This window comes from Camelus ferus, chromosome 3 (genome assembly GCF_009834535.1).
Source record: "Camelus ferus isolate YT-003-E chromosome 3, BCGSAC_Cfer_1.0, whole genome shotgun sequence".
Lineage (NCBI taxonomy): Eukaryota > Metazoa > Chordata > Mammalia > Artiodactyla > Camelidae > Camelus > Camelus ferus.
In genome coordinates, this window is record NC_045698.1 from 100,854,637 (window position 1) to 100,876,251 (window position 21,615).

Below are 21,615 nucleotides of genomic sequence, written 5' to 3' on the forward strand. Positions count from 1 at the left end.
AACACTGGAGAAAGGTAACAGGTAGAGGATGACTGGTTAGTTCTTTAATTCTGCAAATCTTGGGAGAAGTCACAGGGAATTCTGATGTCCTAAGTTCAGTTTGCTCTACGCACATCATCCTGGTGGTGAACAGAAAAGAGGAGAAAGCCGACACACCAGCACCTATGAGCCCCTTCCGAAGATTCCAGTGGCTGATCCCAAATCCAGCAACACGTCCGTGTCAGCTCACCAGTTCCTCACCAGCACCGACCAGAGCTCCCAACAAAGTGGGCATGCAATAACTATTTGTCAACGACCGAATAAATTAGAAAAATAAATGAACACATCCATCAGAAGTTATGAGCTCAGTTTTTCCTGCATTTATTTAGCTCCATACCCTCTTCATTTACAAATTAATCGCGTACCTCCTAGTGGCATATCACATTACTCACCTTATTATTATTATTAATCACTGTATTATTTCACTTCTCAGATGTGTAGGTCCTACCTTCTAAGATGGATCATGAGTCCTCCTAATCAGGCCTTATATTCCTTTTTCAGCCTCTCAGTATTCAAACACTCAAAGCAAATTAACAACAATGTTCATGAAAACCACAGCTATTTGATGCCAGCACTATCTGCCTCCCCTTTATGAAGCTCCCAAAGCCCCATGGGGGACATTACATAGTTCCTCCTCTCAAGCCCAGGATAGCAAAGATTCTCAAATTCAATCACCCTCTATCCTGTTTCGGGCACAGGATCGTTGCCAATATGGTGGACTTTAAAGCCAATACACGTGCAGAGGGTTTAGCAAATCAGTAGAAGTAAAAGCAATGTTGGAGAGTTTAGATAGTCTACGTCAACTCCTAACTGCGGCTATGTGTTCCAAGGGCAACCCCCAACTCGAAAACGTTTGCTGAAGGTCACAGAGCAACCGTGGGAACTCAGAGATCCCGACCGGCAGGCAACGCTGCTCCTGGGAGCCATTTCAATCCCCCGGAGGAGGGGCAGTGCATCGGTAATGACCTTACTTTTTATTGAGTAGATTTAAAATTGTTAAACATTCTTTTTCTGATGCCCCATCAGCAAACACAAAAGAAGAGGGGTTGCTCTGAGCACAGAATTCTCAGGTGATTATGCTTCCCCTTTTCCACCAATCAAAAAGACGAGAGAGTGAATGTCAAGACTTGCACCACACAAGCCCTTTCTGAAGGAACTGAAAGACCGCATTGCCCTTTATGAACGTTAGTGACTGCATTCCAAACGGAAAATAAAAATGATGAACACTTCCCCTTGAATTCAAAGATTCCAGCTCAGTTTACCCTTTAATGCTAACCTCCAGGTACCAGACTATATACATTTGGTACAAATAGGAACACCGTTTACCAGTTGGGTCCTGGAGGCTCCTGGAGCCATCTGCATACAATCAGTACTCAGCATTTGCAACTCATCCTTCAGTGACTGCCCTGGATCATAACTAATGGTGTGGCTTATCAGCTCCTTGAGGGCAGAAGCTGTGCTTTACTCCTACCAGCTTCTCAGACACACACATCAGTTCACATCTCTTTTACTGACAGCCCTCCAATGACCTGAATGTGATCTTAAAATAAATTCAAGTTCTTTACCACAGCTTACTTCAAGGCACCAAAATAATCCAGCCCTGCCACCCCTTTGACTTAACCTTGCACGGTTCCCTCCTTACTTACTCAGCTCCCGTCGCCGTGGCCTTCTTCCTTGTCCTTGAACATGTCAGGCTTGCTCAGCGTCCGCCTGCGCCACTCCTGTTCTGTGTACGCTGTATGCCTGGAAAGATGTGCGCCAAGGTCTTCAATTAATGGTCCCTTCTCACCATCGAGGTCTCCGTTCAAGTATCTCCTCTAAGAGGTCGAAGCACACTCTGTGATGTACACCCTGTTTCCTTTCTGTTTTTGTTTTTTTTCTTTTAAGGACAATTTACATTTCTTTGCTGATGACTGGCTAACCGTACTTCAAATGTAGAAGAAGTTAAAGAGTCTGGTAAAGCCATCTCTTGCCAACAGTTAAAGGTGGTCTGTGAAGAGGAGCTTGAACACCATCTTCAAGCTGAGGTGGCTCTGATTCTCACTAAACAGACTTCAAATACAGCAGAAGGAGTCTGTCAGGTGAAGCCACTCCTTGCTGATTTCCTAGGGATGGTCTGTAAAGAGTGACAAACTGCTGGTGGTGTTTTATTTTGTCCACAGCACCTTTCAGGAACGGCAGTTATCTTGCATGTTCCCTTTTTTCCTTGGCTATTGTCTGCTTTGTTCCTTTGGAATGTAAGCCGTTGGAGAAAAGAGATCTCATCTTGTTCACTGCTGTATTTCCAACTCCTACAAGGGGTCCCAACATAGAGTGGGTGTTCAGTGAACAGTCATTTAGTGTACCTCCTACGCTGCCTTATCCCGTAGGCAGAGACGCTGAAATCATATGGGAAAGGGAGAGAGGCTCCCTCTCTAGTTTATAGTTAAGATTCCATAAACATGATGGCGGCCAATCCATGGCTGATGGAAAGACAGGTTATTTAGACAGTTACCTGTCCTTAAGTACAGATAACTGTCTCAAGGACAAATATGTGGTCCTTTAGCACCACTACTGTTTTTAAAATGATGGAAGAAAAAGCATACATAGAGCTTAACATAGTTCCTTTTTTAAAGATGTTTTTCCCCTTTACAGTTGGATGTATCAGCAGTGTGGGAAAGAACACTGCACTCGTTAGGAATAGCAAATAGGTTTACCTCATGCGGGCCAATCTGAACTGACAGATAACATCTGTTTGGAGGACTAAGCTAGAGGTATCCCAGGAATAAATCCAAATTCAGTGTCTGCTCTGCTGTTGGGGAAACGGCTGTGTGAGTGAGGACGGGTCCAAGGCTTTTGTGTCCTGATGGACTTCCTTCTGTCACACACACACACACACACACACACACACACACACACGCAAACTGCTGTAGGCTGAGGCTCTGGGAAAGTGGTTTGATTGAATTATACAACTATTCAGTCTAATTAAATCCAACAGGATTTTCACTTTCTCCTTGCACTAACTAAACTGCAAAGAAACTGACGTGACTCCAGCCTCTCTAGGATGTGACTTCAGACAGCTCGCCACTTCTCCCAGCTTCAGTTCTCCAAACCAGCTCAAATAATTTCAACTTAACAGAAGCCATGAAAGGGAAAAATAAAAAGGAACTCAAAACTTACACAATCATCCTATGTAAATGTTTGGTTCTCTGTGGGAATATGGAAGCCTCCAGACCATACTCGCTTCCTCTGTGAACAAAACTTTCTTAGCCTTACCCTCTTGCAACTTCGGGGTGCTGCCATGTGATGGGGCCCCTTGTCTCCCCAGGCAGTCACCCATGTCATTTCAAAGTGGGCTCTAAGTCTCTACGTGCACACAAGACAAAGGGCCTCACATGCCACTCGATACCACCTGGCCTTACTTTGTAAATATCTTGCCTCATCTAGGAATTTATTTTGGAATATGTTTCGGACTACAAATTATTATCTGGGAAGATGGTAGATTTATCAGCTTGATTAATCTGGGAAAGTAAATGACAGTTTCTTAGGGGTTAAAGTTCTAGGCTGGAAACTCAATTTTGAAGGGGTGGGATCTGTGTGTGTATTTTTCTGTTCCCAAGTTCGTGTGTCTTTCATCTTCTGGCCACTGTTCAAACTTGTTGCCGGTTTTTGATAAAACATTCAAAGGGAAAATGCGAAGGAAGGCACCAGGGAAACAGAAACAGAGCAAAGTGGTAAGAAATTCTTCAGGAAGTCCAGGAACCAAGAGGGGCAGGGAAGCAGAAGGCTGTGCTGACTGACAAGAGATGGAAAATCACCGAACCATAATAGACCTCACTTGTATTGACATGCGCTAACCGAAGTGAACAGCTGGGGTAAAGTTACCGCATCTCATTTTGGAGTTTGGCAGTAGACCGGACCCTATTTACAAAGCCGACAGTCATGACAGGATTTCCCAGGTCTAATGCAGAGCAAAAATGAAGTCAGCTCAGCCCAGCGCCTGGAGTATTGCAACGGGCCATTACTTTGGTGAGACACTCTGCGCTTCTGGAAGGGACACCCACAGGTTCTCCTTTGATATCACGGTATTTGAGGCAGCACGAGCCTGCCTCTTGATTCCCTTCGGAGGAATCGGGGTTGTAATTTAAATCGCAGCGTGTTTGTACAGGTGATAAGCCACATCTGATGCTTTGGCTGCGGAACCCAATCAACAGCACAGAAGAGAAGAATTTGCATAGCAGCGCTACTTCTAAAAGCCCCGCATGAACTGAACACTTACTCTGTGTCAGTCACGGTGCTAAATTCTTTTGTGTGGCTTACCTGACTTAATCCTCCCGGTTACCCTGTGGGGTTGGTACTATTATTATCTCAGTTTTGCAGGTGGGGACTGAGGCTTGGAGACATGAAGTCATCTGCCCTGAGGCAGAGTTAGTCAGGGGCAGAGCCAGAGCTGCACTCGAATGTGTCAGCTGCGCAAGCCTGGGCTGCTCCCCGTGCAATCCTACTGTCACTGTCAACCTCCACGCAGCACCAGGTGGGGACCCGCCCCGGGTGGGAGTCCCTGGATCTGCTTCTGCTCTGGATGGTTCTCTCTTTGCCTCAGCATTTAACATTGTATCACGTTCCCATTTGTCTCCAAGTGTTTTCCTATGATGTGGATGCAGCCCAAGGGTTTTTATAGCTGGTAGCTGGGGTTTTAAGTGACGCTCCCCTCCGCGGGAGGGAAGTTTGTTGTGTGGGGAAGAAAACTGTTGGAAGTAGGGAAAGAGGGAGGGCTGATTGCCACACCACGTCCTTGGGAGGACTTGTGCCTGGAAGCCCCAAAGAGAGGTGAGTTGATGAGTGTTCTGTGCCTCACTCCAGCTCCCTGAGAAGTGCCGCAGTTTCTGTAGGGAGCATCGAGTGCTCCAAATCTGGACTCATGTGAATGCAGATGGAAAGTCAGTTATACCTTGTTTCCCCTTGCCTTACTGAAATTTAGCGTTCCATTCAGTTACAGATGCAGGCGACAAATTCCAGTCGTGGAGGCAGTGCCTATGATTCAGTCACCAACAAGAGTTTGGATATTTTCACACTACGTTTCAGATGTTATAAGTGGAGCATCATTTATGCTGAGCACTTCTTTGAAATTGTTGGTAGCCACCAGACCTGCTGCTACATTTTGTTTTTTAATGGGTGTGTTACTGTATCACAGTTGAAAAAACAATTTGGTTATTGTATTGAAACCTAATTGATTTCCTTCGAATCCTTTTTACGACTTTGAATTTCAAACATTTTCTTTCTGAGAAGAGAGATCTGTATAGGCTTTACCCGGTGGCCAAGGGGATGCATGACACACAAGGAAGTGACGAACTCCGGCTCCTTGTCACTCACGTAGAAGTATGTTACATGTACCACTCATTCAGTCTGCCCTCTGACACTGGAGGTGGGCACTAGATTATACCTCAACTTAAGGAAGAGGAAACTGAGGTACCAGGAGGATACGGAAGTTTTCCGAGATGAGTCCAGTATTTCCCGAGTGCTCGTGGTGTGGATTCTTTCCTGCCAGCTCAGCATCCTTTTCTTCCCTGTCTGTACTCCCTGGATCCCACGGAAAGAGGTCGGGGGCGGGACGAAGTGATACATTCTCTCAAATCCCTTAAAAGGAGGATTCTAGGTGAGAGGCACTGTGTGAGATGCAGAAGGGGGACGAGCCGGGAAGGTACTGTCTCCTCCTGCAGCAGCTCAGCACTTGTTGGCCGACTTGACGATTGCATCAGCTTCAGGGGCCGCCCCAAGTGATTCTTCCCCTTAGATGCTGCTGGGAGCGTTGGCTACTGTTTTGTGAAATTTCTGAGCATTCTGACCTTAGCAAAGCCTGCCAGGTTTTTCCTAACCTTCCTCCCCAAGTTCTTCTAAGGAATCTGTAGATCACTATGCTCAGTCCCTTCCAGTATGAAATACCCAGAGGAGTTTCTGTCCTGACTAAACCATACACCTGCTCTGGGCCAGGAGGGAGCGCATTAATAGCAGGAGCTCAACAACAGTGTATCAGTCAAGATTCTAATAGGAAACAGATGGGATAATTAAAGAGCGGTTAACAAAGGGACTGTTTACAAATGCAGGGGAGAGTTTAAGGGAAAGAAAGAATGGAGCTTGCTAGGCTAGCAGGAGCAGAAGCAGGCTCTCGTCCGCTCACACCAGAAGGGGGAAGGGGAGGAGGCAGTTACAGGGGCCCAGAGAGAGGCGCAGCTGTAGTGCAAGCGATGCTCCTTCCCACAGGCGTTGTGGCCCAGGCCACAGGCAAGAAACCAGAGAACGAAACACTCCAACGTTTCTCCATCTCCCAACTCCTTTATCTCCTGCTAATACCCACTGTCTTAGCCAACGGCATCTGAGGGCAGGGAAATCTGGCTGCTGCAGTGAACAGAGGTCAATTTTCTGGGGCACAGAGTGGGGAAAGGGTGGAAGGGGGATGTAGAAGGGAAAGCAGAGAAAATCCTGCAAAGGGATGGGAACAGACATCACTATAGATGAACCTTTTTCATGGTTCAGGTTAGAGAAAGGGGAGAAACAGACTCTGATTACAACATAGTGCCATAAATGTACTTCTCCTAGGGTGGCCAAGTGACTCAGCTCCTGGTAATAGATCAGTTTGTCAGGACAGTCGTTCTGGTAGTAAGAAATGAAGCAGAAGAGCTTGAAGATTTTGGAACATCTCATGAAACCGTGCTGGTTGGTAAGTGTAGGTTTTCCCTCGGATGAATTCTCAGTTCCACCGAAGTAGACATTGGTCACGTTGGCTAAATCTTTATTTTACCGATATCCATAAATAAAGGGTTGTCCAAAGATATTCTCAAAGGATGCTTCAAACTCAAACATGCCATCACTCTATGTGTCCTAGAGCTGGCTGCCCATGGCTTTGTGTGAAGCTTATTGTGGTGACCAGTATCTAGAGATCCATGTTTTCCCAAGGCAATCCAATGCTGTATCTGGTGGCCGTCCTGTTAATGACTGAGGTCTGTAACATTTGGATTTTCTAAGTAAGACTGAATAGCATTAGACTAGAGGGGCATTGGAACTAGTGAGCCAGTCACTACATTAAATGAAGTATATATGCATTTTTTTCTTCTCTACCCAGGTTCCTAAATTTTCTTTGTGGGAGTATATTTCCACTGACTTTATCAAGAAAAGAGCATGGAGTTATAACATTTGCCAGTTGTTTTAAAGAAGTCATTGGATGCACTATAACTGACCCTCATCAATTTTTCCAGTAACAACCCTGCTTACTCTCCCACCCATCAATCTCATCTTTGTTCCCTTCCAAGATCCTTAGTCCTTATTTAATACAAAACTATAAAGAGACAGAGCAGGAGTGGGACAGAAATGAGGGCCAGTGGGGAAGAGAGATGAACATCCAATCTTTATATTATGTTTTAATGGAATAGAAACCTTACTACTTGGCACACGTATGTACACTTGTGTGTATCCACCTGGTGTGCTGGTTTCACATACACATTTGGGAAGTGAGGCCTCTATTTGTTGCAGACACACTCAAAATTCTCTAATCACAGAAATATTCTTGGAAACTAGCACAAACAGGAGGAGAAGAAAAAGTCAGTTCTGTGATGACTTTTTAACACTCCTTACCACATTTTCTTTAGTGTTGTCATAATGTCATCTTTGGCCCATTGGACCCTTTGAAGACTCAATGAGAGTAGTGGGAAGGTATGAGTAGTTATAAAACCATGTACTCCCCCAAACTTCAGAGACCCTCTCAGGTCTGATGACATAAGGGGTTTCTGGGGAGGAATCATATGCAGGGTAAAAGGAACTATCTGTTACTTCCTTCAGCCCTTGGTGCGTGCTGCTTCCTGTCCACAAAAGACACCAGATTCCAGACTTTTTCTTAACCTTTAGGTCTCTGCTTTAAAGTCCTTTCCTCTTGGGGGACACTTTTGATCACTCTCTGAAGTAACCCCCAGGCACTGTCTAGCCCTAACATCGTTCCATTTTCTTTGTAACACTGTTTTCTTGTGTCATTTGAGTATTATTATTTGTCACCCTGCAGTAGAAAATATACCCTGTAAGAGCAAACATCTCGCTTGACTTGAAGCCCCAGTGCCTAGACCAGTGCCTTGACACAGCTGAGTGGGTAAATAAATGGTGGGGAGATCAAGTCATGGAAGGGAACATTGCTAAAATAGCATTGTTATATTTATCAATCTACTTCTTTTAGAATGATGAGTCTAAGCTCTTTGAGAAGATACCCTACGTCCAAAGGACATCTTAGGACATGCACATGCCTCATTAATTCATGGAGCAACAAAGTTCCCTGGAACACAGCAGCTGTTCCGCTTGAAATGAAAATGGTCAGGTGACGCAGGATTTGAGGTTTAGGTCTCACTCCCTGTTGCACATCTCCAGGAACCAAAGAAAGAAATCAAGCCATTTTCCTTTCTCTAGTGGCGCCACATCTTTCCCTTCTTATCCTTCTTACTGGCCTTTAAATGTGTAGATGATTTTCAAATAAGCTTACTAAAATAAACTAAAACACTGTCAAATATATTTAAAATCCCGTATTCTGAATGCATTCGCCTATTAACTCATACACTAAGAGTCTTAAGTATTAATGTGGTTTCATTTCTCCCTTTTCTCTTCTTCCCTTTCTTCTGATTCTTTGGTATTTTTCCTGGGTACAAAGCTGCAGCACTGAATTTATACAGGCAGGAAGCATGAGGAAGAGAAGGGATGTGATGACGGGTGAGGATGTGAATAAATACATCCCCAAGTAAGGAGTGACTACCCCTGAGCACTGTATTGACTTAGCAGTTCTTAAAGGCCCCAATCCAATAGCCCTAGACTTGGAATCCAAATCTGCCATTACTGGCTGTTCAGATTACTTCATCTTGTTGTGTCTCAGATAACTTGTTGTCAAATGGCAATAATAATGCCTAGCAAAGCTGTTGTGAGGATGAAATATTACATCAAGCTCTTAGCACAGAGACTGGTATATAATGAATATCTAAAGAATATTCTCACATTTGAAAGTAAGCATGACACAGCCCTTGGGGTCTCCATTCAGAAAAATGTGAATTTGAATCCTAACTTCACCAATTCCTAGCTGTATGACCTTGGACAAAATATTTACGGTTTCTTCATCTATAAAATGTCACCATGTTAACCTTAGTGAGAAAAGAAAATTTGTTTAGGAAACACTTTATAAAGGACCAGTTGGCTGTATCTATAGGGTTGCGTGTAGATTGGGAAGAAAGAGTGGAACCGAGGGAGACCATGATTGATCTGAGTGAGGAGAATACAGGTCAGGATGTCTCAGATTGTCTTTCCTCCTAAGATGGAGGCAGCTTGGAGTCCACATTGGTGAAAATGAAGACTATTTTAAGAGAAGCTGCTTATAATAATGTCTACATATTCCACTTCCTGCCTTCCCACCTTTGGCTACACACACAAAAGCCTTGGAGAATTTTTATGTACATGCATGTGTAAATCCAGACATGGAGTCTAGTTCCATGCCTGGGCTGTCTAGCTGGGGACTAGCTCTGAAGGAACTGAGCAGAAGTAGGACCTCAGATCCAAAGCAGACCATGAAAACGTGAGCCCTCTGAGGGGTCAAGGACACACTGAGAAGGACTCTGAACTGGGCTGGGACAGAAGGGAGGTTGGGGTCTAGATCTAGATTCTAAATCTTCAAGAGCTCAGTGACAGCCCCAAAGATCTCTGTATGACATGTGGACACTAGGCTGTGTCTGATATGTTCAATAACCCTATGTGGCATTATCATTATTCCCACTTCTTTTTAGAAAGAAAACAAAGATTATGAAATGTGCTAAAGGTCATACAACAAACCAAGACAACAAAAAGTCTTGGATTGGATGAAGCTTTATCTGGTTCTAGAGCCCATGTTCTTAACTCCTAAACTCTGCTGCTTCACTTCCAGCCACGGTCCCTAAAGTCCTAGTCTTAAATTTTCCTCTTTGAAAGATATGATCCGTTTTAGAAGCCAAAGTCATATGAGATCAAAACTAACTTACTGACACCTGAAATTGTAGAGCCAGTTTATCTAGATGATGTTTTTGGCATCTTTGAATTTAAATGAAAAGGGTTATTTGCAAAGAAACCCACCCCAGCACCAAATAAAGTTTAATATCAAAGCTTTTTTTTCTGCATAAAGGAATGAAGACCCTCATCCTCACTCAGGGCCAGCCAGCATCATGGGTGTGTGACCTGTCTACTGCACAGGGACCAGCCCTCAGAAGGACCCACTTGGCTAAAACTGTGCTGTCAGCTTTGAAATTCTTAATAATTTAGTCTTTGAATGTGTGTTTTGTAAGTGGAGACTGATGAGACGATGGAGTGTCATTGTGAGCACGGGAGACAAGTGTAATGCGTGTGTCCACCATTCACTTGGCAACTGGGTCCCACAAAGTGTGTAGCTGGTCTACCCTCTCCCACAACGAAAGGTAGATTTTAATGCATAACTCGCAATAAACATTCTTCTATCCATCGACCCAATTGATTAAAATGGTTTTCCTCCAGTCAGGAACCAGAGAACCCTCTTTTACCAGTATTTGACTTGCTGTGCTTCATTGGATATAATTCAAGACCCTGTAGCCCATGTTCCAGAGGCTCTTTAAAATATGGACGATGTATCTTTGGCTCTGAGAAAACATCCTAATTTTTAATATTTGGTACAGTTCAACTCAGTAAATATTTATGGTTTTGGATTCCAAGCCTCTTGGGGAAAAAAAAAAAAAAAAGAATTAGATTTGAATGACCCTCAGGCCAGTGGATGCACCTACAAAGCTGCTGGCCCTTCAGGCCTCAAGGACAGGAATGGCCCAGACCACAGGAACCCATGGCTAGTAACAATTTGTACCTTGCTGTGGCCACATGTGATTCTTTTCTAGCGCTTGTATCAACATTTGCATTCGTCTACAAGGGACAGTTTTAACGATCTGGATTGGAATGGATGTCTAAGAGCATGGTTTTTAATTCCTACTATCTTCAATTAAAATGATAATCACTTAAAAGGAGAGAAAGCTGAGCCCCAAAACTGAACACATGTAGATGTTTGGGCTATGGGGAAATCAATCTCCCATCAGAATGCTAATAAATGCAGACCATCCCCGTCCTTAATTAATTGGTTAACTAAACAGAAAGGCTAGGGTGGAATAGAAGCATGATTACTTAACAGGGAAAATCAAGAAGGTTGGGTGAATAACAATTACCTAATTAACGAATAATAAAGAACATTTGAGTTTTCAATTAATCCTTATTGGCAGCTCAGTAACATCCACCAGAATCTGCTTCATTTCATTGCGAACTGGGCCTTTCAATTTGAAACAATTTTAACACTTGGTCTGTAATATAAATTTGCTCCTTAAAAATGTTCAAGATCAACATGCTTCAAGAGCAAGGCCAATTAAACTAATTTGGTCAAGTAAAGATGTATTTTCCTCCATGCTTGGATATAAAGGATTCTGTTGCTTGAATTTAGGATGTTTCCTGGTAAAAACACTTATTCTGCTCATGAGTTATAATGAAAAAGACAGAAGCAGCAGAGAGTCAGGGAGCCTACAGTACTGGTAAAGGCAGGTAAGATGCTTTTAATGAGACTATATATTACTTAGGTTCTTCAGAGAAACAGGACCAATAGGATGTATATACACATACATACATACATACATACAAATAGAGTACATGAGCATAGGGGTGTGTATGTATGTATAGTGTGTCTATAAATATATGGAGAGAGAGATTGATTTTAAGGAATTGGATGACACAATCATAGGGGCTGGCAAGCCTGAATTCTGCAGACCAGGCAGCAGTTTGGAGAGCCAGGGAAGACGTGATGTTGCAGCTGGAATGTGAAGCCAGTCTGGAGGCAGGATCCTGTCTTCCTTTTTTTTTTTTTTTTTTTTTCCCAAGTCTTCAACTGATTTAATAAGGCCCACTCACAAAATGGAGAGTAATCTGTTTTACTCAAAATCTACTGATTTAAATGTTACTCACCTCTGAAAAACAGCTTCACAACAACATCTGGACTAGCGTTTGATCAAAACCTAGCTATCATGGCCTAGACAGGTTGACACATGAAACTAACCTGACAGCGACCTAAGTGTGTAGAGACTGAATTGAGAGTCCCAAGCCCTAGGGCCCTGATGTGATTGGCCTGGGATCAGAGAGGGCGTCAGAAACCCTCAACCATCCTCCCCACTCTAACCCTACCCGTGATTTCAGTATGTACGAAAGTTTGAAAACCAAAGGTTAGAAGTCTGACAGACATCATAAAATTCGTTTTCCTAAAATTGGGAGAGGGCAATTAGAGCCAAAATAGAGAATTTTAGAGCAAAACTAAACAAACCAAACAAGCAAACAAGGAAAGTCCTACCTAAGCCGGGTCTAGAATTTAACTCCAAATCCAATGCTTTTTTCATCATCTTCCTAGATCCAGCTAGAGTTTTAATTCTAACATGCCTGAACCCCCAATACTAAATGTCTCTGTTCATCTCCTGGGGAGAACTAATTACTAGATTTAATAAAATTAAACTTTCAAAATGTCATTTGATTAGATTCCATAATACGGTGATTGAAATCTTATGACCTGTGTGTTGGTTCTCCAGGAACTTGGGGTGCATGTTGCAGAAGCAATTCTGGAAGGCAACACTTTGGCCAATGTTTTCCAGAGTGGGTTCTCTGGAACACCAGTCCTTGAAGAGCTGCATTTGAAAGGGCTTTTGTGGCCAATTGTGTTTGAAAACATGGCACATTACAGCCTCCAACCCCTGGAGAATCATAATTTATTTTTGTATAATAAAATCTTTAATAAATCCTACCGTAGAGAAACCTGTCCAATTGTGTCTAATTTAGCATTTCTCAAATCCAGCATGCACCATTTTTTTCCCACTGCAATGTATATTAACATCCCAAGTAGCACAATTTAGAAAATGCATTTGAACAATTAAAGACCAAAACCAAAAGTCTTTACAATCAAGAAAAATAACTGCATGGTTTGCACTGCATTTAGAGAACCAAATAAAAGTCACGGTTAGATGCTTCTTTAAAGTAGGCCAGGCGTATTCCCAACTTGCTAGGCCGCTGAGCTTAATTCCTAGGGCTGAGGTCATTGCTGCTCCCTTCATCCCACCCCTGAAATGGCACAAAATTTGTAGATGACCCTACAAACCAAAAGACACATTGTTGGCTGCCTTTGCTAAAGCAGAAATGGTTTTTTTATAGTAAAACTGACACTGGGAAAAAAATTACTGAGGAGATCACACTTGTACCCATAACCAAAACACTTAACTGGGAATGATTTAAATGTGTTGAAACACTAAGTTTTCCTAGTGGTCAACTAGATCAATCTTTGAGATCATTTGCACTAGAAACTGGGGTAGAAAGGCCAGTTTGGAAGTCACTGTTTTGGGCTATTTCCATGAGACAAGGTGAGTTTTGAACTGGGAGTTCAAGAAATTAGGGGCTGGCTGGCACATGGCCATCTGCTAGCATTTTGTGTAGACTTTGTGCAAATTGCAAAATTGTATTCCCTCTGGGCACACAAATTACAAAAAAGGCATCCCTTCCTCTGGGTTCTCTGCAGCCTTGTCCCAGAGCTAGGGCCTGAGACTGGATTTCTACCCTCGCTGGCCCACCTGGCTAGATGCCTTTGAGTGGAGCAGAGTAAGATACCAGTGCATGTGGTGGTGTGGGGTGGGAGTGAGTCCACGCAGAAAAAGATGTTCAAGATAGAAAGAGTCTCCCTTTTTCCCCTTTTCTTCTCTTTTTCTCCAAAAGAGCTCAAGCTGAGATGTTCCAACTTGTTTCAGGTCTCAAGGTCTTTTGTGGAGTGTGAAATACACACGACTAGGAGCAGGTATGGAAAACTTATGACATGTTTGTTTCAGCTTAAGATAATTCTAGACCTTAGTTTTCCCTGAAAATGAGAAAATATTTCCATTATTTTATTTTAGTAGCAGAACAATGTAGACCAAAAACCACTGTTTCGTGAGCAAATAGATTTTAGGACAGTCATTTATTCACTCATTTATCTGGCGTTAAACAAACTGAGCCACTTCAATGAATAGAACGCTTTTCTAATTCCAAGAGATACCCTGGAAAACAAGTGAAGTATTTTTCTTTCCCTTTCTGAGCTTATACTGTAGCAGAGGAGATGATACAATTAAGTAATGACCATAAATTTGGGAGTAATGGCAGAGGGCATACCTGGAGGTGAGTAGGGGGAGCCAGCTCTCCCGACCCCGATTCGACTTCCTACAGTGAACAAGGAGGTGTCCTGAAGGAACAGACCCTAAGAACCAGTAAGAGGCAAAAAAAGGCAGAGAGAAAAGCGATGGAAAGCTTAGAGAATCCCAGAGCAGGGAGAACTTTAAAGTCATATAATTGTTGAATAGGAGGCATAAGTTAAGGATAGATATTTGGACAGAGCACAGATATCAAAGGGCCTTATAAAGTTACACTATTGGACTGTAGTGTGATGAATTAGCAAGGAGCAAGACCGGAAGGAGGGAGACTTGTAATCCAGGAGAACCGTGATGGTGATAATAGGGGCAGAGAAAAGTGGTCGGATTGCTCTGCTATTTACAGGCAGAGACAGCTGGGCCGAATGGACATTTATTAAGGAGGAAGAAATAGGACAGAAGGAGTCGAGGGAAGAGGTTCCATGGATGATTTCCAGGTTTCTGGATAAGGCAACTTGGCGAGCAATGGTACCCTTCAATGAGATATGGGAGCAAGTAGGGAAGAAGAGCCCGTTGGAGAGATAATGAAGTTCAGTTTGGTCACCATGGGTCTGAACAGGCTCTGAGACAGTCTGCTGGTGGAGATATCTAGGTCTGGAGCCATTGGAATGGATAATGAGGTCACTCAGACAGAGGGGACACAGAGAAAAGAGGTGAAGGGGCCGCAATGGGCTTGAGAGAAGAAGAGAAGTCTACGTAGGAACTAAGAGCCATCAGAGGGAAAAGGGTCAAACCAGGGCTTTAATGGTACAGAACCCAATGAAGGCAGACTTGCAAGAGGAAATTATGATTGGAGTCTCAGGTCATAGAGATATGAGCAAGGACTGAAAAATGTCCATCATATTTGGCAACTGGAGGGGGTCACTGATGACTTGAGCCAATAGTGTGTTCGGTGGACATTAGGAGTAAAATTCAGAGATAACTGAATGGGCACGGGGAACTGGAGAAGTGAGAGGACAACCCAGAAAGAATCTCAATAACAAGAAGAATAGAAGAAAGCTTGGAAGTGTAGCACGGTTGGACCATTTCATGATTGGACAAAGGGAAAAAAAAGTTGGAGAAAATGAATATATTGGCATTGAATAGGAAAAAAAAGGGGGGGGGGGGCTAGAGATACAGGAGAATGGAAGCCAGAAGTGATGGGAAAAAGTCCTTAAAGAAACCAGAATGGAATGGACCAAGGAGTTAGCCTTGAGTAGATGGATAGCATCTCTCCTGATGGAGCAGAGGGGAAAGAACATAGTCTGGGTGCGAGTATGAATTGAGATGTGCCAGTTAGGAAAGCTAAGGCGGTTCATCCTTGATGGTTGTTATTTCTCCTATCAATAGGCAGTAGGATAATCAGGTAAGAGGGATGGGCTCATTTAGAGCCATTCACTGTACTTGCTGTCTACCCTTTATTCTTCATTACACTGATTCTCATTTGTTGTATTGATTACCATTTGCCTGTGTCCTAAAAACTCCTTCCTCACTTTGAACACTAGACATTTCAGCCAAAGTATGTGGCCTTGCTGGTGATTAGAGAAAAGTTTTCTATAGAAAAGAGGTACCTTAGGTGATGTGATACACTGCTGTGACCAGAGGGGACATTTTACCTCATATTATACAGAATAAAGTTTTACAAAAAAAAAAAAAAAAAAGATTTTCAAGCATTTCACTAAAAGAACATGAGAAAATTCTACTGCTAAGTGACTGAGCTCCCTCCAGCCACCTCCCCACCCCTGTCTTTGTCTCATTCTTTTCAATGCTCCAGCAGTGCTGAGTTTACAATAGTGTCTTTCATTCCTAGCTCAAAAGGTTTTTCTGGGTTTTTTTTTTTCCCCTTTTCTCCTCCAAACACACTTATACAGCAAAACTTTTTTTTCCAAGTTGTCCTAGGAAGTTGACAAAATGCCAACCTTTTTTCTAACTATGCAAAAATGTCTTTTAAAACATGGTTTAAGATAGCAGTTTCTTTCTGCTTACCTTTACCTCTTCTTCCTCCAATTGGGTTTATGGATGGTGCCCAATATTTGGGCCGGAGTGAGAGATTCCATCTCACCCCGAGGGAAAGCTGTTAAGCTTTTTGAAGCTCTACAGGGCAGTTAGAAACATCGGTGAGGGAGAGGCTGCTAGCTTACCTCTGAACTGCGCTCTTCTGAGCCGTCCCTCACTAAGGGTGCATGTCAGGGCTGTCACAATAATGCAAAACCAGCTTAGATTAGAGTTCCCAAAACCCTGCTTGACATGACCAGTCAATACAGAGGAATCTACAGGCACCACAAGTGCAGCTTGCAAGATGAATCTGTCAGCGGAAGAAGCTGATTATACATCAGGTCCTATTTGCTCTGTTCAGCCCGCTCTTCCTTCTTACCTGTCAGTGGAAAGGACTTTGGAGATGAGCTATGGCGGTGGAATGCGAAAGTCTGAGTCAAATGTGAGTAATTAAAAAAAATTGTTTTCACTTTGGCTCCATTTTTTTTTTTTTTTTTTTTTTTGGCCACAAAATCTTGTGTAAAACACCCATACTAACCAGATAAACTTCTCGGAAGTAGAATTTATAGTTGCTGACTTTACTTTTTCATGTCTCATTCATTCTTTGATTTGGATTTTTTTAAATGATAAAAATAATACAAGGTCAAATAATAAACGAGTTTTTTTTTAAGTTAATAATCTCTGATGCCTTTCTCTCCAATACTCCCCTCCCCACCCCAAGGGAACCAGTCATAACACTTTGGGGTGTTTCTTTCTCTTTCTCTATTCTCTGATCTAATCGCTCTTCTTGGTCACCAAAATCAAACATCCATTTCTTTTCAGTCCTTGTATTATTTGACCTCAAAAGAACATTGGATGCTGTGGATTAATCTTTCCTTCACAAGATCCTCTCTTTTCTTGCTTTTCATACTTTTTCCTACACTTTTTTCACTTCTTTCCTGCCTTTTTGATCATTCCTGCCCAATGTTTGTTGCTAGCTCTCATACCTCTGCCTGCTTGTCAACGTTAGTGCTCTGTCCTGTGCAGGCAGACCATACCTCCAGAAACTCCACCCATAGAATTAAAGAAACTTTGGACAAAAACCAGAGTTTGTCCAGTGTTTTCATTTTATTGATAAGGAAACCGAGGCAGACAGAGTGAAGAAGTAACATATCTAAGGTCATTTCAGAGCCTGAACCTCAAACAATAGCTTCCTGACTTAAAATCCAGATCTGGATACAGGGCAGCATTCTACCAATTTCCTGGTATATTTCTTTCATTTAGTCTTCTCCCCTCCACCCCCTTTTTAGCTTGAGAAGAGCAGAATTGCAAGGTAAATCTAATCTTGAACGATGGCTTTTTATGATGGCAATAATAATACGCTACATAGGAATTCATCTGGGGAAACCGACAGAAAAGCTAAAGAGAACGGTGTGATTTGTTTCATTCATCCTGAGAGGAAAAGGGGGTAAACAGGCTCCCCTGAAGATTGGGATAAATTATTTTATTTCATTTTTTATTTTTAAATTTATTATTTTTTAATTGAAGTACAGTCAGTTACAATGTGCCAATTTCCAGTGTACAGCACAATGTCCCAGTCATGCATATACATACAGATGTTCATTTTCATATTCTTTATCATTAAAGGTTATTACAAGATGTTGAATATAGTTCCCTGTGTTATACAGAAGAAACTTGGGTTTTTAAAATCTATCTATATATGTATAGTAGCTAACATTTGCAAATCTCAAACTCCCAAATGTATCCCTTCCCACCGCCTTTCCCCTGGTGACCATAAGATTGTTTACTCTGTCTGTGAGTCTATTTCTGTTTTGTAGATGAGCTCATCAGTGTTCTCTTCTTTTCCTTTTTTTAAGATTCCACATATGAGTGATATCATATGGTATTTTTCTTTCTCCTTCTGGCAGTCCTTATGGAAAACAGTATGGAGATTCCTCAAAAACTAAAAATAGACTCATGATCCAGCAATCCCACTCCTGGGCATGTATCCAGAGGAGACCTTAATTCAAAAAGACACCTGCCCCGCAATGGTCATAGCAGCACCTATTTACGATAGCCAAGACATGAAAACAACCTATATGTCCATCAACAGAGGACTGGATAAAGAAGCTGTGATATATTTATACAATGGAATATGACTTAGCCATAAAAAAGAATAAAACAATGCCATTTGCAGCAACATGGATGGACCTGGAGATCATCATTCTAAGTGAAGATTGGGATAAATTATAATCGGCAAAGAGAGAGAGCTGAAGTTACCCGGGATGAGGCTCCTCTCAGAAGCACTTTGGAAGCTAAAGGCCCTGGGAGCAGCCAGAAGTCAAACTGACAGAGTGGCTCAATTACAGCTTCTCAGGGAAAATCCACTGGTTCAGAACCACAGATTTGGGGGCACCCTTTATGTGCCTGGACTTATGCTAATCCTTTTGTACATGTAACTATATTTTCCAAACTCCAAACCAGGGCATATCAAGTGATCACAGAAAAGACCGCTTGGGATTTGGGGGTTTCATAACTCCTCTGACACGGAGCAGGACAGGAATACAAGTCATGGTCTCCAACACCCAATTATCAGAATCCATTTATCGTTACAAGGTACTGTGTGTAGCACATTAGTGAGAAATTGTAAAACTGGCTCTGATAGCCTTAGTGATCCTCTCAGAAAGCAGCTGAACTAGGAGAGACTGGGGGAAGGAGAGAGAATTTCTTTGAGTTTGTCTCAGCCTCAGACAACTACCCCAGCCAAGGTCACAGCCCCTCCTGGGGCCCTCATCCGTGGCTGACTCAGGTTGGGGTACGAAGGACGGGCCATCTTTGGACAGCTCTGAGGGCTGACAGAGCTCAGAGCTCCTGGAAGGCAGGGCTGAGGCTGCCACTGGGCCCCAGAGCTGGTCCACTTCCCCGCCGTGCACCTGCCTTCATCTCTTCCCTCCCACAGGGATTGATCCCAACGGCACTTCTTAGGAATCCACCTACACATTAAATTCTGTCTCAGAGTCAACTTCCAGGAAATCTAGCCAGGACAGAAGTGGGTGTGTGCCTTCCTCTCACCTTCAGCCAAGCCAGCGGGTACCCGAGAGGACCAGTGGAGAACGCGATACACATCTCCCGGACTTGGGAAACGTAATGGACTCAGGACCCTCATGCCAGAGAAAGCGAGGAACCAGAGGCAGCCATGCTGAGAGGGAGGAAGAGGGAAAGAAAGGAGAGAGACCGCGCCACACTGGAAATGTGTGCCTTACACTGAGGATACAGTGAGTACACGAGGAAGCAGACATCAGATGGTGTAGAGAACGGTGAGGCCCTGCAGGCAATAGGCCAGGGGTGGAGGACACGACTCAAGTCCACGCCAGCTCCCAGCAGTTGACAGTGAACTCTTGAATATGGTGGTTGAAAGAAGAGTTCTGGTCTGTCTCTGACTCTGGGAAGAAAGATGTTTAAACTAATTAGCAGCATCTCTCTTGGCTGCAGAAAGAGGGGGACTGAAGCATATATTCACCATCTCTGGAGCAGAGTCACAAAGAAGAGAAGCTGTATAAATGACGAATTATTTGACATGGAAAGTAAGTACGATGTGACTTGCCATTTGCCACTCTAGAGCCAGGAGTTAATTTTCAGAAAGACAGACCTGATCAAATGACCCCTCTGATGGGAAGCCTTTAACGACTCCACACTTCAGAATGACTCAGAGGCCTTGAGTGTTTGACTCCCATCAAGTCTGCCACATGCTCCCTCTCCCAGGCCTCCTCCAGCTCATTAGAGTTCCCTTTTCACACTTCTTTTGCATCTCAATGACTTTGCCCTTCTGCCTGGAATTCCCGTCCCTCGCCTTTCCTACTTGTTCCTCAATCCCCAGGCTCAGGTATCTTCTCTTCTCAGAAGCCTTCCTGAGGCACAGCTCCTGGTCCAAAGTTGATCCCTGACTCACAGAGCGTTATCGCCCTGTGTTGTAAGACTTGCTCTTGATTTAGGCTGCAAGCCCCTTGAAGGCAGATATTCTTATTCATCTTTGTCTTCTTGGCTCTCAATACTGTGGCTGGCATACAATAAGCACCTGATATTTTTGAGTAAACGAAAGATGCCTAGAGCCATTAAGGGAGCCTTCACTGAGTAGGTCAGGATTAAATATGATGCTGAAACTCTTGGGCCAGGTGACTCAGAGAGGAATGTCCATTGTTTCCCACGAAAACCCGGAATCAAAATACCCAGAGGATGCTAGGCAGATGTTACTACAACTCAGCTTTGCATAACTGAGAACTCGTAGAGCACAGACGCTAATCCCCTGCACTTGGAATTCTTCCTATTTGAAGAAGGAAAGCGCACCTGACAGATGGATTAATGTTCAGGCAAACTGTATTTGCACAGCTGCAGGGGTCTTCCTCAAACAAGATGTTTCAGCACTCCTCTCTTTATGCAGGAAATTTGATGACCAGGTGGAAATATTAGATCACTAGACAGAGCCTGGAGAACTGTGGGAAGCACCACGTCCATTAAAGAACATCATTTATAAAAGTTCCTTGAAAGATTTCCCTGTCCTTTATGGGGTGTGTGTGTGTGTGTGTGTGTGTGTGTGTGTGTTTATGTGTGTGAAAGTTTCTTTAGGTTATAAATCAAGACCTTCAGAATCCACCATGAGTCAGAGAAAAATGGCAGCCTTGGGGCTGAGCCTATTTGAAATAACAATTGTAACAGAAGGGCATATGGGGGAAAAGGTTATGATGTGCTATATATAGTTCCACTTTCTGAGGCTTTCCATGATTCCAGCACCCTTCTTTGGCGCAGGTGAACTGGTTGAAGGATCAAAGTCAACTGTTAACAAATAAAGTAAAAAGAGGAAAAGGTTGGGCACGTGGAGAAAAGCCGAAAAAATGTCCAAATACTCTGTCTTTTTCAAAAGGACAAAAAGTCCGTGCGTCCCAGGATCTCTGGGTCTGGCTAAGGAAAAGGAAACATGCTTTGCTTCTATGTAAACACACCTTCACATCTGTATTCAATGGCAGAGAGAGGGAGGGAGAGAGTGAGAGAGGGAGGGAGAGACATACATCAAACTCCAGGTCAGGGACACCAGCGCTCCCCATCTGAACAATCCACTGCTAGCACGCTTCAGTAGGAACACCCTAGGAGGTGCAAACTGCGGCAGCTTTAAGAACCAAAAGCAATACAATACACTGACGAGTCCAAATCACATACGGCCTCTGCTCTTCCAGGTACAGAGGGGGAAGGGTGGGCACATGGCTGTCTAGTCTGAGGCCCTAGATCTGCCTTAAACTGCAAACGTCCTTGGATTTCCAGTTAAATGAGACAATTAATTCCTTTGGCTGAATGTGGTTTAAGTAGGGTTCTGTCACTTGCCAAAAAAAAGTCT